Source organism: Dipodomys spectabilis, unplaced genomic scaffold, assembly GCF_019054845.1.
Source record: "Dipodomys spectabilis isolate Male_0828 unplaced genomic scaffold, ASM1905484v1 ptg000001l, whole genome shotgun sequence".
Classification (NCBI taxonomy): domain Eukaryota; kingdom Metazoa; phylum Chordata; class Mammalia; order Rodentia; family Heteromyidae; genus Dipodomys; species Dipodomys spectabilis.
In genome coordinates this window covers 29,275,279-29,291,804 of record NW_024870678.1, presented here as the reverse complement: position 1 = coordinate 29,291,804, position 16,526 = coordinate 29,275,279, and the positions used below count along the sequence as shown (strand labels likewise).

At 42.7% G+C, this 16,526-nt stretch overlaps 2 long non-coding RNA genes across 2 annotated transcripts; one reads left to right on the top strand and one right to left on the bottom strand.

Annotated features, from left to right (window-relative positions):
* Positions 1-1,815: 1,815 nt before the first annotated feature.
* Positions 1,816-3,195, top strand: LOC122114049. Its single transcript, XR_006148532.1, has 2 exons — positions 1,816-2,443; positions 2,904-3,195. It is a non-coding gene; the product is annotated as an uncharacterized LOC122114049 (long non-coding RNA).
* On the bottom strand, positions 2,437-16,480 carry LOC122113972. Its single transcript, XR_006148502.1, has 3 exons — positions 16,307-16,480; positions 10,484-10,560; positions 2,437-3,049 (listed from the first exon to the last, which is right to left on the bottom strand). It is a non-coding gene; the product is annotated as an uncharacterized LOC122113972 (long non-coding RNA).
* Between the last annotated feature and the right edge of the window lie 46 nt (positions 16,481-16,526).

Here is a 16,526-nt window from a genome sequence, read left to right as displayed (position 1 = left end):
AAAAAGGGTAGAGAGGGAGCTCACCGTTTTTGTGCCCCTTTCATCCCTTCCACCATGTAGGGGTTTAATTGTCCGTCCTTCCTGAGGGTACATCAGCAAGGTACCCTTTCTCTAGAATCCAACCCTGTCATGCCTTGATGGTGAAATTCCCACCCTTCACAACTATGCACAAATTAATTTATTGGTTCTTATAAATTACCCCATCTGTGGTGTTTCGCTATAGCTTTGCACATGTCCTGAGACAGGATAAAACAAGTAATACAGGTGCTTTGAAAACAGAAGACACAAAGACAGACCAAGGACAGAGGGATGAAGGTAATAGTCCCAGTCAAGAAGAATGTGAGTCCTCAACTTGTCTAGCATGTGTCCTGTAATAGTTCCAGCCTTCCTTGGGTCCACTGCTACTCTCAGAACTAGATGTCTTGTCCTGAGCTAAAGAATTTCACTTCTTGGCTTCCTGTCATAGATCACAGGCATCAGACTCAGCATACTGAGTCCAGTGAAGCCTGAGACAGGAATGCCTTGCACAAGTCGAACTAGACATGAGAACAAGAGCAGCTGATGTGGAGTCACTGAAGGGTGATCTGGAACACATTGCCCAGCAATAGCTTAAGGGGAATTTTATACAGTGCTTTTACTGCATTTCCACTGGGGCCCATCACATGAGATAAAGTGTGGACCTTTGCACTAATGCCAGCACTCAGAAAGTTTCTGATTTTAGAGCATTTCAGATTTTGCATTTTTTTGGTTACCAGTGATTGACCTGAATGTGTTGATATGGTGTTTGCACTTTACGCCGATGTCCTGCAACAATGTCATGAGGCAGATGCTGTTGTTCCACAGGTTACCTAAAAAGGAGCTGTGAAGAAAGGCTGAGAGGCACCCGACTAAGCTGTAGCGCTAAGAAGAGGATCTGAGGCTGCCTGACCCAACACTGTGTTCTCTCCCCTCTACTCACAAGGGCACCAGACTTTCTGTTGATTAGATACAGACAGAGATAACACTACGTGCAAAATGCAAGTTATCAAGTCCCTACACCTCCAGCAACCATTATTTAGGTTCAGTTTTTGCCCCAACAGGAGAGCAAACATTTTGGGTTTGAGGTCCTTAACAAATGTTTGCCATTTTGTACTTCAAATGAGAAAGTTTAAATGTCTATACATCAGGTCTTTGCAGCAAAGCTGATTTTAAGTAAAAGTGAGAGGCAGATCCATTCTGTCTTTGTACAAATATTAGCTGTGGGATTGATGAGGGTGTGAGGCACAAGCTTTCCTAAGAAAGAAAGGCTATGCTCCAGGTTCTCCATGGTAAGGCTTAAAAGCAAAATGGCACACCAAAGAGTCTTGCAGGAAACTGACAGAGGCCCAACTGAAAATGGAAAAGAATTTGTTATGTCGTAAAACCTAGAAGGGATTAAGATCTAAACCATGTGATAGGCAAATACTCAGGTCTTAAGAAACAACTGGAGGTGGGAGGATTAGGGGACTCCTCAGTGGAAGAACACTTACCTGGAAAGTGCAAGGCCCTAAGTCAGTCCTCAGTTCTGCAGAAAATAAAAATAAAAACAAGAAAGAAAGAAAAAGCCAGGCGCTGGTGGCTCACATCTGTAATTTTGGCTACTCAGGAGGCTGAGGTCTGAGGATTGCAGTTCAAAGCCAGCTTGGGCAGGAAAGTCCCAAGAGACTCTTATCTCCAATAAACCACCAGAAAATCATAAGTTACGCTATGGCTCAAAGTGGTAGAGCACTAAGAGCTCAGGGACAGCACTGAGAGCTCAGGGACAAGCCTCGAGTTCCAGCCCCATGACCACCACCAACAATAACAACGAAGAAATGACTGGGATGTGGGTACTAGTGGAATTGGGGGGAGGAGGGTGAATAAGGTCAAAATCTGTGATGTATAGAGTCATGAAGCTTGTCATGTGTGAAAATGGAACTGTGAAGTTTGTTGGGATTGCTTGGGAGTGGGGGCGGGGGTGAAGTAGAGTGAGAACAGTATACACAGACGACATGTCAGAATTAAATCCCTTAGTACAACTAATTGATGCTAATTTAGGAAAAAACAAAGAACTGACAATTCCAGTATTAGCAGGAAGTCAATGCAGTTATCTACCTGTGTCCAACAAGACAAGAATTCAGGCAAGTTTCCACACACAGTGAACATGGTAGAAAAGAAATATGGCAGAGGAAAGTGATTTTTATGTGGCTGATACCATAGGAAAATGGTGTCCCAGTTCATCTTTGGTCATCTTCCAGGTACACATGAGTGTTGGGTTTAAATCGAGGCAGGCAAAGGCATGGTTCCAGTTACCAGAGTGATTTGATCAGTCACCACCTCAGTTCTGGTTCTCCCGGTGCTAATGCTGTCACCTCTTGAGGGAGTAAGTAATCTGTTCCCCTGGAGATGACTCCGCTGGCTCCAGGATGCAGTCTGATCACTACAGGTAATGGTTCTCATCTGGGGCATCTGTTCAAGGCTTTGTTCTTCCGTAGGGGTAGCTTCAGTCTCTTGTCATAAAGATATTACCAGTCAGTCCTGTCCTTCCTGGAGCCCAAAAAGGACTTAGAACAATGACAAACACAAAACAAAGGCAGGGATTCCAGACAGTTGTAAGTATCAGTGTGCTTTTCACAGACTGGAAGTGGGCTGTCTCTACAATGGGAACCACACATTAGCCTCTGAGGTCTGAGATTGCCTAGGTCCAGTCTACAGGACTGAGGTCGCCTGTGACTCGAGAAGTCTAAGCACAATATTTTCTCTCAAAGATCTTGTGAGCTCTTCGGTTTAGGTTCCCTCTGCATTTTCCCATTATGGCTAGCTGCCGCCTATCATCAGAAACCTGGATGGTGTAAGCTCTTTCTCTTTTTCTCTCTCTTGGTTGCTCTCTCTTTGCTCTGTGCCAGTTTTTCTCACACTGAGCCAGCCTTTTCCCAGGTGGCAGAAATATGATCACTGATATCTCAAGCTTTACATCTCAATCCCTTCATAAGATGAGACTTCCTCACATGCTGTACACTACTCTCCAACCAGTGAACGAACCAAAGAATACCTGTGGATACAGCGATCAGAACAGTTGGGTTTGGTTACCCATCTGTGGAGTACTCTACCCTTTCTTGTAATTTTAATGAACAGAAGAAAGGTTTCAGAAAAATGAATAGCTTTCTTCAGAAAGAATAATAAATATCTCCCACATTATTGCTTTGGCTCAGTCTCTTTTTTAAAAAGTAGACATTCATTGTTCTACACAATAGACTATTTATTTCGTTGGTGGATTAAAAATTATTAATATCTTTTCCTAAAAGATTTCAGATCATTAAAGGGAATCATAAATATAATTATAAGCTGCTAATGAAATATTCCAATAAATCAAAAACTACAGATAGCCTAAGAATAAAAAAGGGAAAAAAAGTAAAAGGGAGAGGGGCAAAAATGAGACATAGAGCTGAGTGTGATGGTAATACTTACAATCCTAGCCCTTAGGAAGTTGAACTTAGATGATAATGAATTTGAGGGCAGCCTGGTCTATACAGTAAGACCCTTTACCCTCCAAAAACAAAACCAAACAAAATAAAAACTGGATGTTGGAATTAGTTAAATGAAAAATTAAGTCATTTGAACTATGAATTTTATGACAGAGAATACGAAAATTGAAATCTAGTTGGTAATTAAAATCTATGATTTTAAAAAAGTATCAATTACTCAATATAAGCAACTTACTTCTTGACTATCATGAGAAGGGAAACACTGTGTAACTTCTTCATCAAGAATGTGGAATATAATGACATGAATTCCATAGGGTGATACAGAGAGCAATGACTGGATAAGCCCTAGTATTACACCAAACACAGTTTGGGCCCTACTCCTGTAGGGCCCAAAAAGCAATAGATGTTCAAAGTATATTTTAGCTTCTAGCAGATTTAACAATTCATTAATTAACTCAATGAACAATTTCTAAGTGGTATCACCAGACATAGCGTGAACAATATATAAAGGAATGAACAAAGTACACGTCTTCTGAAATCACTGTTGGCCATTGTTGTCCTTAATTGAGCTTTTAATAGATACTTGAGTGACAAAAAAGGCAAGAAGGTCCTTACTGGCAAGCAAGAAGCAGTATGTCTATTTGGCCAACTAAGGAAACAGTTACATGGTTCCTGCTGGGATGGGTAATTTGTGAAAAGTTAGAACATGTGAAAGTCTTCCTGAAACCATCCTATTATCTTCCTGGAGTTAAATGAGGGGATTTTCACAGGCAGAATTTCAACCTTAAAGCATTGTCAAAATGTATCTGGCTAAGTGAATGAGGGCTATGCTATGCCAATGTGGTTCCATTGGTATGACCTCAGAACAAAGGCACTTATAGGACAATAAAAGACTACAAGGCCAATTCCTGGGATGACCTATTCTCTATTTTGGTTTGGGAGGTGAGTTCAAGACTGTACATGTTAGTTGAAAACTAGAACTCTACAGGGTGGACTGAGCACTAAGTGAATTATAGTTTCATTTCTAAGAGACAAATTTAGGACACACATCCATTATTATAACATGGGTCATTTGTTTCTGATTTCAAAACAACTTTGAAAAATTATATATAGCAATTGGGAATATATGAATGTTGACTTGATGTCTGACAGTAAGTTGTTATTTTCAAATAATTGTGATTAGTATTATGAATATACTTATAGAAATAGTCTATACCTTCTAGTGGTGCATAGGGAAATGATATATACCTAGAATTGGCTTCTAAATTATATAATAGATAGTCCAGGGTATTCATTTGAAGCAAGATTGCCAATGAGGTCTTAGTTACCGAGGTTGAGGGATGAGTACTGAAGAGTCTGACACACTAATTTCGACTCCCTAATGTGTTTGAGATTCTCTCTAACATTTTTTTGAATCAAAGCACAGGTGGTCATGCTCCCCGTAAGCCTAGCTAGCCTAGAGACTGAGGTCTGAGAATTATAGTTCAAAGCCAGCTGAAAGTAGAGGTATGACTCAAGTAGCAGAGTGCCAACTTGAGCAAAAAGCCAAGTAAAACCAGGTACCAGTGGCTTGTGCCTGTAATCCTAGCTACGTAGGTGGCTAAGATATGAGGATGACAGCTCAAAGCCAGTCAAGGCAGGAAAGTCCATGAGATTCTTTATCTCCAATTAACTACCTTAAAAAAAAGCCAGAAATGGAGCTGTGGCTCAAGTGGTAAAGTACTGGCCTTGAGCAAAAAAACCTCAGGAACAGTAAGCACCCAAGCCCTGAGGTTCAAGCCCCGGGACCAGTAGAAAAAAAGTTGTTTTGAATGTGTGGTGGCGCTATAAAAACAAACCTCCTTCATTTTATGAAAAAAAAAATGACAAAAAAATACAGAAAACACACCTGATCAGAGGAACCAATACAAACATGAAAACTCACAGTAGAGATGTCTGTTCAATTGCAGGAGGACTTGGGGCACATCTACTGCTATGGTGGTTGGAAATTCATCAGGACTAGAACCACTTCATAGTTGCTCAACCACTAAGCTGCTTCTGGGCCATTGTTAACTTGAATTCAACATAATAACAACAACAACAAAATAAATCTAATACTAATCTAAAAAGTCTGGTCTAATCATTGATACAAACAATAGACATGTGTAAACTTCTATCACTTCTTTTCTGATATGTGTATTTGTTGTGTGAATTTTATTTTATGCCACCTTGCTCTGTACCTTTCAAAACGCTAATCTATTTGAAGGGGAAGATAACAGACAGCTATATAGGATGTCATTTTGGATCATATAATAATTGTATGCTTTAATATTCAATTAGATGGCCACTTTGATCTGTTAAAAATAATCATCCTCTAGGTATATATGGTCTTTGGCATCCTAATATGCCTCTGTCCTTCATTCCCAAGAAAGCCAGGGCTGGGAAGCAGAGGGTCAGGACTGTCACAGTGGATCAGCGCCAGCCTGGCTCAGACCACAATGGAAGACAGCCAGCAGCACCAAGCCAAAAAGAGCTGGGACAGGAACATGGGTCACACAGCCAGAAACAAACAGGCTGGGAGAGGTCAAAGCAGAGTGAGTCTACAGGACAGAAGGTTTATCCCTTCTGTTCCTTGTGACTTGAAATACTTTGTGTGTGTGTGGTTGCACACATGCACGCACATGCCAGTCCCGGGGCTTGAACTCAAGGCCTTGAGTGCTTTCCTTGATATTTTGTGCTTGATATTTTTTTGTGAATCTAATGTTCATATACATTAATCAAGTAATGAATAGTTGGACAAATATGACATCTTGAAGTGACTGATGTCTGTAGGAGACATGGATTGGTTGACTGAGTGACTGATCTTGTCAGTTGTGGGGATTGAACTCAGGGCCTGTGTGCTGTCCCTGAGCCTCTTTGTGCTGAAGGCTAGCGCTCTACTACTTGAGCCACAGCATCACTTCTGGTTTTTGAGTGGTTAATTGGGAATAAGAGTCTCACAGGGACTTTTCTTCCAGGGCTGGCTTTGTACAATGATCCTTAGATCTCGGCCTACTGAATAGCTAGGATTACAGGTGTGAGCCACCAGTGTTTCATGAATTTGAGGGGGGGAGTGGGGAGAGGGCTTTAAAAAAATCTGTATTTTTGTTATTGTTATTGTTGTCTTTTCATTTTTGGTACTGGGGATCAATCCCAGGATATTGTACATACTAGGCAAGTGCTTTGCCACTGGGCTACATCCCAGTCCAACATGGATGTTTTTGTGTTATTTCCAAATATGATCTCAAAATCATATCTTGTATTAAAATGTTTCATTTTCATGCAGTTTATAATAGAACCTTATTGTAGCATGGTTCATTATTTATAATTTGTAAATAAGATGAGACCCTATAAGGTGGTTGCTCCCTAAACCATAAATCTAGCAAAACAATTTGAGAATAAAGATGAGATTTAGAGGTTCATTTCAATATAATATTAGAAATAACCTTTCAAATCCTCCACTGTGAGTACTAGAAACATGTGAACAATGTCTTGTTTGTTGTCTCTCAGATCTACTTATTCCCACCAGTCATTGCAGGTATCTCTCCCATTTCACTGAACTCTTTGTCTTGGCCCACAAATCCCAGCCCTAGTTCTTACCCTCTTCAAAACCAAAATCTCCTTTAACTAAAGTGGTCCATTCGTTTTTTCTACTCTCCCTGTCCAGAGACAGTTTTAAATGATTTCATTACCTGCCAGAGAGTGTAGAATTTTACTATCATCCTTGTTTATTAGTTTCCATCTTATGTGTGGCAACAATACAGAAACAGGCCATATGGGGGTTTACAAATGAGCTACCCAATTTCAGAAGGTAAGTATTTTTTTTTTTGTCAGTCGTGGGGCTTGAACTCTGGGCCTGAGCGCTGTCCCTCAGCTCTTCAGCTCGAGGCTAGTGTTCTACCACTTGAGCCACAGTGCCACTACCAGTTTTCTGAGCGGTTTATTGGAGATAAGAGTTTCACGGACTTTCCTGCCTGGGCTGGCTTTAAACTGAGACCCTCAGATCTCAGCTGCCTGAGTAGCTAGGATTACAGGAGTGAGCCACCGGCGCCTGGCTTCAGAAGGTAAGTATTCCTAACACACAAGTACTCGGAAAAGTTATCAAGAGCCGAGCATGGCACACTTTTCAGTGGAAGGTCAGTCATTTGCCTCACTCCCAGGTGTTCTGTTGTTGCCAAGGATTAATACCATGGCCGTAAAGAGGCATTTGATGCCAATGTTCATAAAATATTGGGGTTAATGATCTATGAGGTCCAATATATTTGCCAGAGTTTTGTTGTTTTAGCACTCAGTACTGAACAATCAGGAGATCCTAGCTCCACCTCATGTTCTCTACTGTGAGACTCTGGATTTCTCACATATTCCTCACTTTGTGAGAAACCACAAATATTCCCAAGGCTAAGATGTAATAACTTGAGTAACTCTCCAAAAATGATAGTGAACTTTCAAAATAGATTCACATGACTTATGGGGGAAGTATTTGCATGACTGTGAAAACAGCAAAGGAGAAGAATAAGATCACCTGTGATCTTTCACAAGTGAACATAGAAAAAACCGTCCAAACTAGGCACATGGTTCCAGCCAGTCTTTCTGCTCTTGCTGAAATAAAATTGGGGGAGGCTGGACATTATTGAGGGCACTCTCAGACATGTTTATGCCTGGGATAAGTCATAAAAGGGCTCCCCAAGACAATGAAGAAGATTCTCACCCAGATGATCACCCCTCCCATCATCCCAGAAGATCCATAACTTCTCAGATATCCTAGAATATCTCTGATGTTGCTGCTCATATTATACCAAGTCAGGGTTCTCTAAACCATTAGCTTTCACAATAATTAAATCAGATACAATAATTAGTTATGAAGATAGTCTGAAGTAATTTGATGTACTTTGCCAGATCTGCAAAGTACTATCTGCCTTCTGTTTCTTTTGGAAGCCTTCTTTCCTCTATTTCACAAAAGCTCATGTTCTGTTGTAAACACTGCAAGCATGTAACCAAATGTGAGAGGAAGCTGGAGTTACCCTAGTGTGTGGGCATCCTTTCCTCTTATTTTTCCAAGGAAAAGACTGTGTGACCTGTACGAGGAGAGGAAGAAATACAAGCATATGTTGTTTATACTATTTCTCCATGTAATACCTACTGACAAGTGGGTGGGCAGACACAGGGTGTGGCCAGCTCGCTCCACTCTGATGAGAAACTTGGAGACAGATTAAAGCAGCCAAAGATGACAGGGCATTTAGGTTGTGTGGCATAGCTTTCCTGAATAATTCACATAGGCTTGCTTTAGAGCTTTCCATTTGGAGTTGGAAATTAAACATCTGATAAGTGTACTGCAAGTCAATTTAGGGTTAATCTAATTTGTGTCTGAGTGTGCTTGTTTTCAGTATCTTGTTAGATAAATCACATTATGTGCGCCTAATAGGTCTTAGACTCTGCGTCTGACACAAAAATGGCTATTATAGCTCTTCCTGTTTGCAAATTATGGATGATATGAACAGTCACAGTGCTGCAAGGGTGCATAAAATGCCCAAGAAGCTGGCTCAGGACTTCTGGGAAAGGAAGGACAAGTACTTCAGTTTTCCCTTTGGGCCAATGACTTAATGAACATTCTACACAGTATCAAAGCAAATATAGGATAATACTAGGGTTTCCCATGAAGGTTTGATTACATCAACATTTTAATTTATAATTCACTCAGAAAGAAAAGACAGATATAGACTCAGAACTCTTGGTGGAACACCTGCATGTGTCACTCCCGGTGACCCTAAAAGTTCCACTCCCATGCTTCAGATCCTCTTCCAACAAAGGCCCATATTCTTCTAAATGAAATACTGTCCTTTTATAACATTGTCTGTCTAAACAGGTGAGTCAACAGTATGTCATCAAGAAACAAAGTGATAATGTGGTACATTACTCAGAGGAGTTGACCTTCAGACCTCTGGGAGACTTCGGACTTTTTTTTTTTGGGTCCGGTTGTGGGGCCTGAACTCTGGGCCTGGGCGCTGTCCCTCAGTTCTTCAGCTTAAGGCTAGCGCTCTACCACTTGAGCCACAGAGCCACTTCTGGCTTTTTTCTTTTTTTGCTTATTGTGCTGAGGAATTGAACCCAGGGCCGCATGCATGCAAGGCAAGCGCTCTACCACTGAGCTACCTTCCCAGTCCCTGACTTCAGACTTCTTGACTTTGAGGAAGACAAAAAGACAACTATCAGCCCCAAGGCTTTCCCTCAAAGGAATGCCAATCCCACAAGAATCAGGGGGCATTTGCCAGGTACCAGATTCAGCTTTTAAGCTGCTCTGAATGGAGATCATGCTCATTCTTTACCTTTCACATTTGGAAGGACCAAATTAGAAAAGCCCTTAATTTCTTTCTAGGTCTTACCACTCTTACCAGTAGAAGATATCTAATTATTCTTTTGATGGGAAAAGTCCCCCAAAGCCTACATTTTCAAGACTTATGTGCTAATTCTATTTTACTACAATGAGTGGTCATTAATATCAACTCATAATTATTGACTACTTACACACATTTTTTTCTCTCTCCAGCCCTGCCTTCCATACTTCGAATATATTCTGAGTCATTTGTAGAAATCAAGAGATGAAGGGTTAAAGTTTTGAGGCAGTTGCTTGTTTAAACTAAACCTAAGATCAGCAAATTCTGTCTAGCAGAGCAACACGTGGTGGTAATCCACGTGTTTATAAACGTGCCTTTATAAACCCTGCAAATCTTTAGCTCGGGGCTCTCCACCTAGGCTCCACTGTGTCGGAGTGTAGGACGAGGCCCGAGCTGCAGCCTGTCTAAATAAAACCTTAAAACAGCTGTAAAGTCTGACTCCCGGTGGTCTTCTTGGTGGGGGTCCTGCGATCTGGGCACAAGTAAGACATAATGCTAGTTGATTCATTAGTTAAAGAATTCGTCTATTTTAGAAAGACAAATTAATGTATCACCTTTGATATTTCCATGGACAGAAAACAATTCACTGACCTTGAGGATTCGCTTGAAATGTGCCAAGATAGCTGTGGACAGGTGAGCTTCTAAATGATACTATGTATCTTCTTTCCCTTGTCATAAAGTAAGAACAAGAAAAAAGTTCATTTAAAAGTATGTTACCATCTCAAATTATGATGTAATAACAATTTATAATTACTGGTGAAACACATATGCCATTTAACCAACATTTATTTAACAAAAACTATTTTATAGTAGGTTCTGGGAATGTAAGAATAAACTAGAAAGACAATGGTCAATAGCTCTGCCAATGGGGTGGTCAGATTTGAACTGTAAGGCTTAACCCAGGTTTCTGCTACAAATCCACTGGGAGTAAACACTGCCCCAGAGGATCACTGCGCACACGAACTCAGTTGTTCTTGGTTTTCCCAAAAGTTTTCCACAGGTGTTCAAGAATAAACCCACTGAAGCTCTTATGTTCCAGCTTCTTCTTTATCTCTCAGTCCACTGAGCATGGGGCCAAGTGTTGGCCCTATGCTGACAGGCCTGCCTGGCTTCTGTAGCTGCTTCTGTAGCCTAGTCAGACTGCAGTAAAGCTGCTCTGTGGTAGGAGTCCATGGGAAAGCACTTCCCCAGGCCTGGATGATGTCACACAATGCATCACTTGGGCTTGAAGGAGTCCTGGACTACTCTTCTTTCCTTCTGTCTACCATCCTTCCTTGTTAAGATGTCTGACTTCTCTAGGATCTGTTGAAGAAAAAGATATCCAACATGTGCCAGACATTTGCTAACACTTTATTTGGTATTAACTCATTAATCCTTAAAACAGCCAAAGTAGGAGTGTGGACTGAGAGTACTTTTGTTTCCTACGTAGGCAAGGTATAGTGTATTAATTCTCCTAAGTTTAAAGTGACAGACATTCACTCTTGTCACGTTTCCCAGGGACCAGAGCATAATGGAGGGCCTTACCATTGGAGGTCTCTCTGTGAAACTGATGGTCTGATTAGGGATGGGGTCTTATCTAAAGGATAAACCATGAAAGGATCAGCTTTCATATTATGCACACGGTGGTCACTGGTGGCATTTTGCTCCTTTGGATGTTGCACTCACAGACTACATTTCTAGCTGGCTGTTTGTAGTTTAGGAGCAGCTGTCAGTTTCAGGTCACATGGACTTCCCTAATGTAACAATTTGTTTCATAAAAGTCAGCAAGGAGGAAGTCTGCTAGCAACACAGTCATAATCTTGTAATCATGAGAATAATATCCTAGTACCTTTGAAATATTCTATTGGTTAGAAGCAAGTTGAAGCTTCTGTCCATGTAAGGGGAAAAGATAAATGTATAAATAGAAGAAATAAATAGACCTCAGGTTCCTGAGGTCATCTTGGAGCCTGTTACCCACAGTGTGGGGAACTGACCAATGATTAGGAACTAATTGGCAAGTAAACCAGCATTTTAGTGCAAGAAATCTACCTCCTGAGGAAAATGAGACACAATTTATTTAGGAACTGATTTACCTAGAGAAATCACAAATCTATTTTTAAAGATATGAGAGAGATATCTTTGTGGTGACTGATTTTTCTACCTACACATTTAATTTTTGAAAATATTAAGACATCATGTCAGACACCTCTGGCTCATGCCTGTAATCCTAGCTACTCAGAAGGCTGAGATCTGAGAATCACAGTTCAAAGCCAACCCAGCCAGGAAAGTATATGAGACATTTATCTCCATTTATCTCCTCCCGACCCACTCCTACCAAAAAACAAAAAACTGAAGTGGAGGGGTAGGGTGCTAGGCTGGGAAGGTGGCTCAGTGGCAGAGCACTTGCCTTGCATGCATGAGGCCCTGGGTTCGATTCCTCAGGACCACATAAGCAAAAAGCAAAAAGCCGGAAGTGGCCCTGTGGCTCAAGTGGTAGAGCACTGGCCTTGAGCTGAAGAACTGAGGGACGGCACCCAGGCCCAGAGTTCAGGCCCCACGACAGGACCCAAAAAATAAATAAATAAGAGGTAGAGTGCTAACCTTGAACAAAACATCTCATGCTTGAAATTCAAGCCCCAGGACCAGCACAAAACAACAAAACCCTAAGGCTTTCATATAATTGTTTGGATTTCCAGGAGCTTTTAGAAAAACTAATCAGAAGACATGGTGCTACTGTTTCCTCTCTTGTCATGTGGACAGCTGTTAACTATAACAAAATTAACAACATAGTAACAGTCTGCTTGTCTGCTGCCCACAGCTCCCTCTGAGCCCACTTCTTCCTAGCATGGCACTAACTGGTGGCATTTGCCTGTGCTACCACCGCAATAGTCAGTAGGGCTGAGAACTAAAATGAGACCATCTATAGGGTAAAACTGGTTTCTAAGGATGGAGGTGTGGTTTAAGGCCAAGTTCAAACTCCAGTACCAAACACACACACACACAATCCTAGGTAGTGTGTAGGAAATTTATCTCAATAATCCTACACAGAAACTAAACATTTGCCCACTCACTTCTATAGTGCTGTTTAACAAAGTTACATGCCTAGTTGTCCAATGTTGACTGAAGCCAGGCACTAGTGGGTCACACCTGAAATCCTAGCTACTCAGAAGGCTGAGATCTGAGAATCACAGTTCAAAGCCAGTCCAGGAAGAAAGGCCCACAAGACTCTCAATTAGACATATGCACACACAGAGAGACAGAATTGGAGCTGTGGCTGAAGTGGTAGAGTGCCAGCTTTGAATGAAAAGGCTAAGGGACAGCACCCAGACCCTCAGTTCAAATCCAAGTACTGGTACGTGTACACACACACACACGCGTGCGTGCACCCACACCCCCACACGTGCGCGCGCGCACACACACACACACACACACACACACACACACAGGCTGAAAGGCCTTCTCTGCTCATTTTTAAACTGGTATCTAACACCTCAACCTTACCACCTGAAATACATACAAATGCCACATCTTCAAGCACTACTTTCAGGAGATGGAGGTATTTGTTCATTCTTTGTGCTGAGTTCTGTATTAATAAATGTAACTTTAGTAACTTGAATTGGGAAACACAGAAATGCACTGACAAGTAATTTCAACATCTCTTGTCAGGTCTGCTGTATACAGGATCAAAACCAGGTCTTGCACTTTTCTACTATTCTAGGCTGTCTTGGCTCAAATCCTTTCTTTATATAAAACTGCAAGACTAACCTGAGGTTATAAACATTATCCTATGTCACTGTCTTCAAATTATCATATAATTATGTATTAATCGTCATATCCTTTATACTGCAAATGAACTTGCATAGGAAATATAATTATAGCTATTAGATCCTAGACCCTGGCTAGTAGGTGGTTCAAACAGCCTTTCTCCCTTGCAAGTTCTTAGGATCAGAAGATAAAAGAGAAAATTGTGTTTCCCACAGCCATCCCAGATAGTAATTCTCACTGTCTCATGACTTCACAGCTGCAAATCAGTCCCCACCTACTCACATTTGTCTCTGGCCCGTGATGCCTTCCTTAATTAGTACATGACTTAACCTCGTCCTGACTTATCAGGAGCTTAGCAGCCCCTGGACAACCTAAGTACAAGCTGGTCTAATTGGGAAAGAAAATCTACTTGAGCACAGATGTTATTTGTCCCTGATATTGTATAAAAGGAAGAAAAATTTAATTTGGTTGTTGAATTTGTTTTTAGTATCAACTGAATTGGTTGTAATCTAGTTATATCTAGGTTTTTTACATGTGGTGCTAGTTTTATTTCTATGGTTCTTATATATTCACTAAAATGGGAATGACCACTCAAAAATTTCTAGAGGATCTAGATTCTGTTCACTAGGATCCATATTTTCTCTGTAGGATGCAATTTGAGAAACAGGAAAAACTCTGTTAAGGAGTATGCAGATCAAACATGGTACTGCTTCTTTTTTATTATTACTATTATTGTTTTTTTTTTTTTTTTGGGTCCGGTCCTGGGGCCTGAACTCTGGGCCTGGGTGCTGTCCCTCAGCTCTTCAGCTTAAGGCTAGTGCTCTACCATTTGAGCCACAGCACCACTTCCGGCTTTTTTCTTTTTGCTTATGTCGTGCTGAGGAATCGAATCCAGGGCCTCATGCATGTAAGGCAAGCTCTCTACCACTGAGCCACCTTCCCAGCCCCTTATTACTATTATTACTTGCCTCAAATTGCCTTAGTCTCTGTTACTTCCCTTGGTGGCTAAACCACAGATGATAGCTTTGCTCTAGAATCCTATACAAATAATCCATGTAGATAAGAAAGATGTGATACTGGACATTCTCTTCAGTTGCCATTGGTTAGAGCTAAATGCTCCTATGGAGGCACCGACTGAAGTTTTTCTGAGGATGTAAAATAAAATATGATAGAAAATGAAAACAAGATGAAGTGAGAGTAAAGTTTAATTTATGTGACAAGGATACATTTAGCACTACAGTGTACATGACAGCATGTTAAGATACTTGAGGGAGATATAAAAGCACCACAAAACCTGCTTCCCTGGGTTTGGGAGATAATCTATGACCTGAAACAGACTTATGAAATAGATAACGGTGAACTTTTCGCACACCAAGTGCTGATAATAGATTACAGATGCTACAGCAGCCTCTTGCACAGGCTGTGCAACTGGAGCTGAAGATGGGCGCCAAGTCAGCTCATTTATATGAACAAGGTGGTCTGTGCACAGAGAAAAGAAGGAACTTAAACAGTCTACACTACACCAGGCACTTTGAGGAACAAAGGAGTTTTTCTACTGAGCACTATATAGGCATTGCAGATGCCTAAACAAAAGAAAGAAATGGGTGCCCTGAGATTTGTGGTTTTCTTAAAGTAGGTTTGAGGGAGAAAACACTAGGGAAAGAAGACTGGTTAGCCAACAGCAGGAACCTAAATTTCTGAATCTGCTTAAGACAATAATTGGGGATGAGACAAAACAAGAAAGATTTGCTTGTTTATTTATTTTTTATTCAGACTGAGAGTTAGGGGAAGATTGGACTGAAAAATTATTCAGATGGGTAAAACTGACCCAAGGTGTCTAGCCTGAATGACCCAGCTTGAGGTGGAACAAGGTGCGTCAAGGAAAAACACCCCCGAATCTCAGGAAGTGCAATCATGGAACTGGGAAGGACCCTGAAAAGCTGAAAACAACCCCGACCCCTTCATTTCAGAGCCGGCCGATGAGGCCATGAAGCCCGTGGTGCCTCGGTCAGGAGAGCCAGCCCAGTCTCCAGGGCCTGCTTCACCCCCCCCTTCCCATAGGCAGATGGGGTGGGCCATCTGCAGCCAAGTTCGATTTCTTTTAAGTTGATTCAAACAACAACGCCCCTCCCCCCCATTTTTTTCTTTTTTCACTTTAAGAACTGACGTTTGCGCTGCTGCGACCGCCCTAACCCAGTCCCCCCTTTCAGATTCACTGGTCTTTAAGACCGGTCATCCCACTGCAGGACGCGAACGAGGTGCGAGCCGCACAACCTCGGGGAGGGACCCCCCCCCCCAGGCCTGTGGGGGCAGGCGGAGCGGGCAGCAGGGGTTCACTAGATGAGGGGGTCCCCACCACAGGACGGCTGCCCCGGGGCAGGGTCCGTGGGGCAGCGGTGGAGGGGGGGCGCGGACACCCTTCGTTAACGAAGCCACGTGCCGTGCGCGGAGTCCCCGCCCCGAGATCTCCGGCCAGGGCGGCGCCCCCTCCCCCGGCCCGGCCCGGCCCGCGGGGACCCGAGGCACCCAGCGAGGGCGGGCCGGCGGGAAGGCCGCGCGGGCGCCGGGGCTCGGCGGGCGCTGACCCCGTCCCGGAGCCGAGGCCGCGGACGCGCGGACCCGCGGCGGCCACCGCAGCCCTCCCCGCCCCCCTCTACACGAGCCTGTTACCACGACTGGAAAACTGAAGGTCCAGGATTCCTTCCAAGAAAGCAAGGTTCTAAAATCGAACAGGGCCTGCGCGGCACCGAACCCCGAGAGCCGCGGGGCGTCCCGGGCGCCCAGCCGCGAGAGCCAGGCGTCTGCGCTCCCAGCCCCCATGGGCGCCGGCGAGTGAGAGCAGGGTCAGAGCGCGGCGTGCGCGTCCCCGCCGAGCCCGGCGTGCGCGCCT